The following is an 11,761-nucleotide window of genomic DNA, read 5'->3' as shown; positions in this document are numbered from 1 at the left end:
ACTTCTCTCCTGCCCTGCCGCAAGCGTCCTCTCAGAAAGGACCTTCAGCGCAGCTGGAGGCATTGTCACAGAGAAGAGAAGTCGCCTAAGTCACAAAAGTGTTAAGTACCTCACCTTTATCAAAATGAATGAGGCATGGATCCCGGAGGGCTGCTGCCCGCCCCAAGACTAAGTCAGTCCCCGCACACACAGCATCTCTGCCTGCACGCCGTGTGACTGGCTGCCTGGCCTGCCCCAAAAAGACTAAGTCGCTCCCAGTCCCTCCACACAGCATGTCTGCCTGCAGGCCGCTTCACTACCTTCTCCGCCACCACCAACAGGGTCCGGGACTCCAGGCGGATTGCTGAATTTTTTAGGCCGCTGCTAGCAGCGGCCGCTGTAATAATTTTTATGGTGCGTGTACATGACTGCCTAATTTTTCTGGCTGCACTGAGGGCAGCTGCAACAACAAAAGAAAAGGCATGTACATGCGCCCATTCCCCTTCGTGATCATTACCTTGCCGTGGTGAAGGGGCTTGCGTATCACAATGAAGCAATGATCGGCGCCTAGATGAGTGTCTCGGGGGGCACACAAAAGATAATAAGGTCGTTGCTTCATTGTGGTCAGACCAAATTTGATCAGCTGGACAGTCAATGTTCTGTCATTCAGCTACATCAGCCAGGCCGACCATATGGGCTGTAAAGCCACCAAAACCTGCACTCTCGCCATGGTGCGCACCAGTCCAGCACGGCCGTCACTAGTACAAACAGCTGTTTGCGGTGCGTTACACGGTGAGTTTGGTGTGTCAGTGTGAAGCAGTACCTTAATTACACTACCTGATTGATGTATACACATGCAAGATGTTTTAAAGCACTTTAGGCCTGTCATTTAGCATTCAATGTGATTTCTGCCCTTAAAACGCTGCTTTGCGTCAAATCCAGATTTTTCCCGGGGACTTTTGGCGTGTATCCCACTCCGCCATGCCCCCCTCCAGGTGTTAGACCCCTTGAAACATCTTTTCCATCACTTTTGTGGCCAGCATAATTTTTTTTTTTTTCAAAGTTCGCATCCCCATTGAAGTCTATTGCGGTTCGCGAACTTTAACGCGAACCGAACGTTCCGCGAAAGTTCGCGAACCCGGTTCGCGAACCTAAAATCGGAGGTTCGGCCCAACTCTAGTGATATTGTAGCTTTCCATTTTGTCCTTAGCACAGGCGATCATTCTTTCCATGGATTCCACAGACTCCACAGACTCCACCCTTCTAATCCAGTCTTTGATAGTTGGTGCTTCTGTTTTTTTCCAGAAGACAGGAATGAGAGCTCTAGCTGCATTAATCATGTGAATTGCAAGAGATTTTTTGTATGATTTGGTTGAGTCTGAGGTATCGTGGAGCAGAAATGGAGCTGGCATGAAAGTCATTTTCTCCCAGGTTATACTTTCAATTAGTTTATGGATCTGTGTCCAATATACTTTTATAATTGGACAAGACCAAAAAATGTGTAGGAGCGAACCTTCAGAATGATTACATCTCCAACACAAATTGGACACTGAGGGAAAAATTGTATGCAAGAGTTTTGGTGTTCTGTACCACCTGGATATAATCTTGTAGCCAGGTTCCTGGATGTCGACACTTATGGAACCTTTATGATTGAGAGACATTTTTTTGCCAATGGTCAGAATCCTATTGGATTTCCAGATCACTCTCCTATTCCTCCTGGAACTGGAGCTTGTCAGTTTAAAGGCTTGATAGGAGTAATTGGTATAGCTGGGATATCCGGTGTCTATGAGGGCCTTAACTATGTACTAAGCGTTCAAATGAAGATGGGGGAGTAGACCAGTTAACTTTGTTGAGTATAGATTGAATGAAGTTGGCGAATTTGAAGGTATTGCGATTGTGATAGCTGGCGATCATCTCTCAAGGTGTTGAGTTCAGCCAAAGATTTGACTGTGCCATTGTTGACAAAGTCTTGAATTCTAGGGCAGTCAACTCCAGGCCAATTTTAAAGAAAAGGGATATCTTGAGCTGGGGGAAAGGTTTGATTAATGCATAGAGGAGTGAGTCTACCTCTGGAAAGGATGCCAAACCCCTCAAGGGTAGACATTTTTGCATGCTTTTAGTTGTAGCTTCAATCAGGGGGTTCCCCCAATTTTTCCTTGTCTAAGTAGGAAAGTCTGCCCATTACAAGCTCGATGTTGAGGTATCAGAATCTTCTCCCTCTACCTGGGCCCATTGCTTAGGAGTTTTTGAGGTTTGACCATTCTATTACACAACTTAACTGGGAAGCTAGGTGGTAAGTATGCAGATCAGGAAGCGCCATACTTCCTAATTCTTTGGGAAGTATCAAAGTTGATTGTTTATTCTTGAGCCCCCCCCCCCCAGACAAATTTATTAATGGATGATTGAAGATCTTTGAAGAAAGATGGGGGTTAGGAAATTGGAAAACATTGGCTAACGTATAAGAATCTTGGGAGCCGAGTCATCTTGACAGAGGCTATTCTGCCAAACCAAGACAATGTTTTTGTGTGCCCCAGGTGGAAAAGTCTGATTTGAGTTTTTTACCGGAAGGGACAAAGTTAATCTCATAGATGTTGTTTAGGTTATGGGGAATATCTATCCCCAGGTAGTGTAGGGATTCGTTTGACCAGGAAAAGGTAAAAAGAGACTGGCAATGTTCGACTGTTTTACTGTCTAGAGAAATGTTAAGGGCTCTTAATTTGTGAAAAAAAAATTTGAGGTTGGAAAGGGAACCAAATTCCTCAAATTGCTTCATTAAATTAGGGATGGAAATTAGTGGGTCCTGTAAAAAGAATAATAAATCATCAGCAAAGGCAGATACTATATGTTTTGAGACCTTTGTTTGCACCCCTCTAATTGAGGGGTCAGATCTCACTGCGTTGAGGAAAGGTTCTAGTGTGATTACATATGGCAAGGGAGAGAGGGGACACCCTTGTCGCGTACCATTGGTAATTGTGAACTTATCTGAGAGCAAGCCATTAGCCTTTACTCTGGCTGAAGGGTTTGAGTAGAGTAAGTTGATCCAATTCAGTAGGTTGGGGACTAAGCCTTGGCGTGACAGGGCAGCACGGGAAAAGTCCCATGGCACCCTGTCAAATGCCTTTTCGGCGTCTGTTGATAAAAGAAAAGCCTTAAGGTTATGTTTTTTGCTAGAGCCATGACCCCCCCCCCCCCCCCTGTCCTCAATACATTGTCCCTAGCTTCTCTGCCAGGTATAAAGCCAAATTGATCCAACCCAATATGATCTGGAATATATGGGAGTAGTCGGTTTGCTAGGATCTTCGCAAAAATATTTTAGCGTCTAGATTGAGGAGGGAGATAGGTCTATAGTTTGAACAGAATTTGGCATCCTTTCTAGGTTTTGGAATCACTGTTAAGTGAGCTTCTAGAAATTGAGAAGAAGGAATAGTTGTTGAAGTAACATACCGTAATTGAATGCTGAAGTACAAGCTAGAGCCAGTGATTTGGCAAAAGATTTGTAGTACTGAGAGTTGAAGCCATCAGGTCCCGGTGCTTTACCAGGTTTTAAAATTTTGACTGCCATCAAGAATTCATCTACAGTAATAGGGGCTTCAAGGTCCTTCAAATCATCCTGAGAGATGTTTAGAGGGGAGGAGTATTTGGTTAAGTAATCTGCAATCTTAGTAAGCCTCGACTGATGGGGTCTTTTTTCTGGATGTGTGTATTTTGCAGATAATACAAGATTTTGTAGAACCTGCGAAATTCCTCGACTATATATTTTCGTTTCTTTTGTTTGGGATCAATAATGGTAGGAATATGGGATTGCTGCATTTTTTGACGTAATGCTTTTGCTAAATATTTGCCACTTTTGTTTCCTACTTCGTAAAAAATCTTCTTTCCAGCTAGAAATTTCTGTTTGGCATCAATGGTTAATAATAGGTTTAATCTGCATCTGCAATCAGTTAGGGTTTCTAAGGCTTGAGCTGCAAGAGAAGATTTATGAAGTTTCTCTATTTTCCACACCTCTGATAATTTAACTATACCTTCCTCTTTTTCACGTTTTTGTTTTGCTCCCATCCGAATAAGACGTACCCTGATGACTGATTTGTGTGCCTCCCAGATTGCAAAAGTGGAGGTGTCTGTGTTTGCATGATCCTGGAAATAGTTTTCTAGGGTAGTTGCTAAATTAGCTACTCTGGTCTTGTCAGCTAGAAGTTGTGGGTTAAGCCTCCAACACCAAGATTTACTCACCTTCTCAGGGAAGCTTACCACCAAAGAAATGGGAGGGTGATCCGATATTGTTTTAGTTCAAATTGAGGAATTGCGTACATGTATCAAATCTTTTTGGGATACAAAGAAGTAATCAATACGAGAATATTTTTGAAGGATAGGAGAGAAGAAAGTGTAGTCTTTCTCGTGGGGATGGGAAATTTGCTAGGGATATTGTCAACTTCTGCAAGCTGGTCCTGATGAATTTTAATGCTCTGTATGATAGTGTGGAAGTGCCATTCGAGCAATCAGTCAATGGTTGGAGGGGGATATTGAAATCTCCTCCTAGGATTAAAATACCCGATGTAAAGTTGGATAATCTGTTGAGGGTTGATGCGATATAGGAAGGCTGTTGTCTGTTTGGAGCGTAAACTGTGGCTAGGGTAAACACCCGATTGCTTAATTTCCCCTTAAACAAAAAGCTTCCTTCTGGATCCCTCTTTACCTCTTCTACTAGAAAAGGGACATTTTTGTGAATTAAAATGGATACTCCCTTGGATTTGGATAAGGAGGATGTAGCGTGAAAAGCTGTTGCATAGACTATGTCAAATCTGGAAGGGATACGGTTGGTTTTAAAATTAGTTTCCTGGAGGAAAGCAAATTGGGCTTTTTCTTTTTTAACCTCCTTGGCGGTCTGATTCTTTCCAGATTTTAGGGTCTAAAAGCGATGCAATTTTTTTTCACTCTTTCAGACCCTAAAACCTGAAAAAAAATCATTCTGGCAGGGAGATCTGCAGCAAAATAAAAAAAAATGTACCTTCCTGGGCTCCTGTGCTGCAGTTTTCTCTTTGCCCACAAGATGGCACTAATAAACATATAAACGAACTTCTCTATATTTCTCTAATATAGAGAAGTTCGTTTTGAATATTAGCCCCGCCCCCGATGACGTCACGCTGCCACCACTGCTCTGCTGCCACCACGGCTCCGCTGCTCCAACTGGCTGCCGGGTCCCCGGAAGAATAGCGGGGACATGGGGGATCCCGGCGGCCAGGGAAAGACCCCACACTGCCGGGGAGAGAGGCTGGAGTCCCGCTGCGCAGCGAGATCGCGCGCGGGACTCCACAACTTCAAGTAAAGCTCTGCAATGCATACCCCGACCTGAGCTCGGGATCACCGCTAATAGCTTGTTTTTTCTACCCCGAGCTCAGGTCGGGAAAACCGGCAAGGAGGTTAAGAAAGTCAAAAACCATTGTTGTTTTAGAGGGTATGTTCAGACCATTTACGTTGAGTGAAAGGAATTTCCATAACAATCGTGACTGGTATGTGGAAGTAGCCTCAGTCATTTCTGTATATCTGTGGGATATTCAAGAGTAGATCTGTGTATAGTAATGGCAATGTCACAAATTTCTCCATGTGCCTTCGTAAGGCACTTGTCCCTACATGGGTGTTTGCCTTTCCATGGCTCAATTTTTGGAGGCAGAGAGAACAGATGGCATTGCTCCGATGTGAGGCAGACGCACTAAAAAATTTCCAAACCGCTGAGCCCCCTTGGGGTGATGACACTAAGTTTTCAGCAGTTGACGTTGAAGGGCATGTTGGCTGGCTGTACATAGGTGGCGATACATGCCGCCGGACACTGCCACCACCTGTTTCTGACAACGAGCTCCCCCTGCTTCTTTCAGGAACTCGTCTCCTCCTACTCCTCTCTGACTCCCCCTCTGAACTGTCCCCCTGTTAATCTCTTCTATTGTGAACATACGTGGGATCCGTATCATCGTCATCATCATAATCATCCTGCCCAGCTTCATTTGCCTCAGACACCTCCAAAACTGTACCAACAGCAGGTACTTCATCATCCCCCTCCGCACACGTTACGTCCATAGTGTCGCCTAACTCAGACATATGAGGTGGTGTAACTTGCTTAGTGCCTTCATCTGGTTGTAACAATAATGGCTGTGCATCAGTGATTTCCCCACCAAATAACTCCTACAAACTGTCAAATGTAACGGATATGGTACTTGTAGCGCTGGTGGCGGCGGAAGATGAGGTGTTCTGCGTTAAATAGTCAACCACGTCCTGACAATCTTGGGAGTTGATGGGACGTGCCTTCTTCTGAGCACTGTTCTTTGGTCCAGGGCCACACGAAATCACATCACCACAACCTCGCACAGACCTGCCGGGTGGCCTTCCTCTGGGTCTGCCTCTACCTCTGCCTCTACCTGTTTTGTCGGTTTGTCCGTATCGTGGGGGATGAAGTGAAAGGTATGCACTGACTTGAGTAATACAATGTGCAGTCACACAGGTGCAGTTAACAGGATGCATGGAGTGGTATATCACACTGCGTGCGCTCACGTAGGTAGGTGGGTGCACTGAAGTGAACAACAGGTAGCTATATGCAATGATGGGTATTACAATGTGCACTTGTCACACACAGACAGGTACCGGACAGGCACAGTGACACTGCGTGCGCTCACGTAGGTGGGTGGGTGCACTGAAGTGAACAACAGGTAGTAGTAGGTATATGCAGTGGGTATTACAATGTGCACCTGCCACACACAGACAGGTACCGGACAGGCACAGTGACACTGCGTGCGCTCACGTAGGTGGGTGGGTGCACAGTGAACAACAGGTAAGTATATGCAGTGATGGGTATTACAATGTGCACTTGTCACACACAGACAGGTACCGGACAGGCACAGTGACACTGTGTGCACTCACGTAGGTGGGTGGGTGACAGGTGCACATTGTATGCAGTGGGTATTACAATGTGCACCTGTCACACACAGACAGGTACTGGACAGGCACAGTGACACTGCGTGCGCTCATGTAGGTGGCTGGGTGCACTGAAGTGAACAACAGGTAGTAGTAGGTATATGCAGTGGGTATTACAACGTGCACCTGTCACACACACAGGTAGTCACTGAATGTACTGGGCCTGACAGTGACACACACAGTAGGAATTACCAAGGCTGTCTAACGCAACACAAGTGTCAGTGAGACACACACACACAAACACACAGAAAAAAAAATAGATCACAAGAACAAGATTAGCTCTCAAAAGCTGTTGTGGGGTGCTTTTTTAGCAATAGGAATCAGCAAGGAGCAAGCTAAGAAGCCTACAAGAGCGTAAATAAGCTTTCCCTATGAGAGTCTGCAGCAGCTGTCCCCTCACTAATTACTGCAGGCACACGAGTGAGTGAAAAGCCTGATGCTGACGCCTGCCTTTTATAAGGGGGGGGCTCCAGGAGGGAACCGTTTGCCAGCGAACCTTTCGGGCCATCTTTACGCATTATACTTGCAGTTATTACTAAACCAGCTAACCAAATATAATAACAAAGGAAAAGAAAGCAGCAATTAACCCTCTTTAGGTAGGGACAGAGAGGGGGGGGGGGGGGGAGCAACCGAGCATAGACTTAATTATATAGGTGTCAGCAAGTTGTTCAGAAGCAGGGCCCACAGATATCACCCTCATGAAACGAAGGGAAAAATGAGTTAAATACATTGGGTGACAAATCCTGGGGGTGTCCTCCTGGGCAAGAGATGACCTGAGTACAAAGCCAGTAGCTGTTTGCTAGTTCAGCTAAAATCAACCTAACAAATAGGTGGGGTCTCATAGAGAGAGAACATCTCTCGTATTACCAAACAGGGCTAGTATATGTAGGAAGATGAGAGAGAGGAAAGGGGATGGGAATAAAAATGTTCATCTCAGCTGTGCCACATCTGAGATAGAGATCAGTATGATATATATTCTCCAGTATATTTAACCTGAGTATGGACCATTCTCTGAAATTAGAGCGAGGACAAACATCCGTGGATAAATATAGTGAGATAGGCATGGTATAGATGTAGATAAAAAGTGAAGTATGTGTGTAGGATTTATGGTCCGAGAGCCCTGGTGAAACTGCGGGACAAATAATTTCAACTTTCATCCCCCAGTATACTCACATACCATGCAATGATTCCCCAAACCAATCGTATATAGGCACAATATAGGATACTAGCAGATTTAGCATCATTATATAAAGAGACTCCATAGATGGTTCCTTAGGAGGGCATCTGAACAGGGAGTTCCTAACATTTCTACAGGGGATTAAGAGAAGAACTCCTAATTGGATTATTCTCACTTATACCCCTATGTGACGAACCGCTATCTGGATGGGAGCAACTGGTTTTAGAGTATAGCAGATCATCACACTCAAGCAAACTAACTTGCCCAAGACTATTAGCAACATTTATATCGTATTATTTACAGCCAGTACATTCAACCTATGGATGATGATTATTATGGAATAACTCAGAGGAAGCTCATAACTGGTTGAGAGTTAGTAGATGGCACCATATATAGAGTCTTACTAGAAAAAAAAAAAGGAACCTTTGTGCTATACCATAAACAGGAACTCCAAATATTACGTGTATGATCAAACTTTGAGAGTGCCATAAACTGGTATAATCTTGCAGTGTTTCTGAACAGGAGAAGCGTCAGAAAAAAGAACAACAAACCCCCCATTGTGGTAGGTAGACTGGGATGAGATAAATTTAAATATATTTATATATATATATATATATATATCAGGAACTCTGTTGAATTATATTTTTTCCTATTATTTTCTACCTACAATATGACGCACTTGCTGAACTTTAAATTTATCTCATCCCAGTCTACCTACCACAATGGGGGGTTTGTTGTTCTTTTTTCTGACGCTTCTCCTGTTCAGAAACACTGCAAGATTATACCAGTTTATGGCACTCTCAAAGTTTGATCATACACGTAATATTTGGAGTTCCTGTTTATGGTATAGCACAAAGGTTCCTTTTTTTTTTCTAGTAAGACTCTATATATGGTGCCATCTACTAACTCTCAACCAGTTATGAGCTTCCTCTGAGTTATTCCATAATAATCATCATCCATAGGTTGAATGTACTGGCTGTAAATAATACGATATAAATGTTGCTAATAGTCTTGGGCAAGTTAGTTTGCTTGAGTGTGATGATCTGCTATACTCTAAAACCAGTTGCTCCCATCCAGATAGCGGTTCGTCACATAGGGGTATAAGTGAGAATAATCCAATTAGGAGTTCTTCTCTTAATCTCCTGTAGAAATGTTAGGAACTCCCTGTTCAGATGCCCTCCTAAGGAACCATCTATGGAGTATCTTTATATAATGATGCTAAATCTGCTAGTATCCTATATTGTGCCTATATGCGATTGGTTTGGGGAATCATTGCATGGTATGTGAGTATACTGGGGGATGAAAGTTGAAATTATTTGTCCCGCAGTCGCACCAAGGCTCTCGGACCATAAATCCTACACACCTACTTCACTTTTTATCTACATCTATACCGGCCTATCTCACTATATTTATCCACGGATGTTTGTCCTCGCTCTAATTTCAGGGAATGGTCCATACTCAGGTTAAATATACTGGAGAATATATATCATACTGATCTCTATCTCAGATGTGGCACAGCTGAGATGAACATTTTTATTCCCATCCCCTTTCCTCTCCCTCATCTTCCTACATATATTCCTACATATATATCAGGAACTCTGTTGAATTATATTTTTTCCTATTATTTTCTACCTACAATATGACGCACTTGCTGAACTTTAAATTTATCTCATCCCAGTCTACCTACCACAATGGGGGGTTTGTTGTTCTTTTTTCTGACGCTTCTCCTGTTCAGAAACACTGCAAGATTATACCAGTTTATGGCACTCTCAAAGGCCTAGGGTATATAGGCCTAGGGTACAGTGGGGTGGTTTCCCAATTGGGGATGTCTATTTTGCCAAGGCCTAGATCATCACAGAAGTCACGCAAGCTGGCTGGGGAGCGTACAGCGAACATTTTACCGTTATGCAGCACTGTTAAAGCAAATGGAAATTGCCATCTGCAAGACATTCCTTTCTCTTTTAGGACCATTAGGAGAGGTTTTAAAATTCTGCGTTTATTAAGAGTTATAACCGATAGGTCTTGAAACAGCTGCACTGGAGTTTCATTAAATAAAATTTTGTCCTGGCGTCGAGCAGCACGCATAATGTTTTCCTTTATTTGAAATGACTCTAAGCAGCATATGATGTCTCTTGGTAGTTCCGAGTCACTGCCCCGAGGTTTGAGGGCTCTGTGTGCACAAATGAAATTTTGAGTCTGTCGAACGCTGCAGGAGATTGTTAAAGATGGCTGCCCAGGCCTGCGGGATCTGGTCTGCCCCTACCATTTCTGGCATGCCTTTGACTCGGATGTTGCAGCATCTCCCTCGGTTGTCTAAATCTTCTAAATGTCTGGTGTGTTCAGCAAGCCTGGTATCATGTTGTTCGGTGGTCTGATGCAGTGTGTCTATGTGTGAGTCTCTCTTTTTGAATACCGCCATATCAGTACGCACTTCAGCTATGGCATTGGCATCTTGGAAAGTGCATTTAATATCATCTGTCATCGCATGTATGTCAGCAAGTGTAGGGGATTTATGTAGTTGATCAGATTTCTTGATACTCACGCTGGCGGTAGACTCTGGAGAGGAAGCCTGTGAAGCAGGGCCATCTCCTGTGGGCGCCATCTTTGAGGCCTGTGGGTGTTGTTTCTGGGTCGAAAAATCGCCAGAACGGTCTTGCCTAGGAGAGCAGGGTTGGACCCCGGTTCAGTCACAGAGCCTTGTTGCTTTCTAGTAGAGCGGACACTCATCGTGGGTCAGCTGGATAGTGCGGAATAGCAAACTAAAGCGGAGGGTGTGCGGGAGCTCCGGGTTTAAGCAGCGCGTCAAGTCGTTTAACCATTGCGCGTCAAGCCACACCCCTGGGCTATGTAATTTAACACACACAGAGAGAGATCCTATATAATGCTTTCAATCACAAATATAGTTGCAAGCTAAGCACTGCTATGATAGACAGTGTGCTGGCTTGCTTGCAATAGTTAAAAGAGTATAGTAGAACTACAAGGCCCAGCAACTGACTGTGGCCTGTATGCACACAGATATCAATAACAGATACACTTGGAAGCTAAGCACAGCTTATAATGATAGACAGTGTGCTGGATTGTATTAGATAGATAGAAGACAATAGTAGAACTGCAAGGCCTAGCAATGACTGTGGCCTACCCTGTATGCAGTGTCTGACACACACACGCACGCGCACGCGCACGCACGCACGCACGCACGCACACACACACACACACACACACACACACACCAAAAGGGTTTTTGTTTTGGGGTGGTTTCAGCAATAAAGAAAAGGCTAGCTAACTGTCCCTGTCTCTCTGTGGGCTGTATGAAGTGTCACCCACAATTGGAGCTATGGTATAGTACGTTTAATCACAGATATGGTGGAAAGGTATGCACTGGGATAATAGAGTGCGCTGTCACACAGGTACGGAGGAAATGTATGCACTGGTATAATAGAGTGTGCTGTCACACAGGTACAGTGGAAAGGTATGCACTGGTATAATAGAGTGTGCTGTCACACAGGTACAGAGGAAAAGCATGCACTGGTATAATAGAGTGTGCTGCCAGTGGTGGGACTACAAATCTCAGATGACCTGGCTGGCAACTGTCTGTAGGCTCTATGTATGCAGTGCCACCCACAAAGACAGCTATGCTTTAGTAAG

Source organism: Hyperolius riggenbachi, chromosome 3, assembly GCF_040937935.1.
Source record: "Hyperolius riggenbachi isolate aHypRig1 chromosome 3, aHypRig1.pri, whole genome shotgun sequence".
NCBI lineage: Eukaryota > Metazoa > Chordata > Amphibia > Anura > Hyperoliidae > Hyperolius > Hyperolius riggenbachi.
This window is presented reverse-complemented; position numbering follows the sequence as displayed.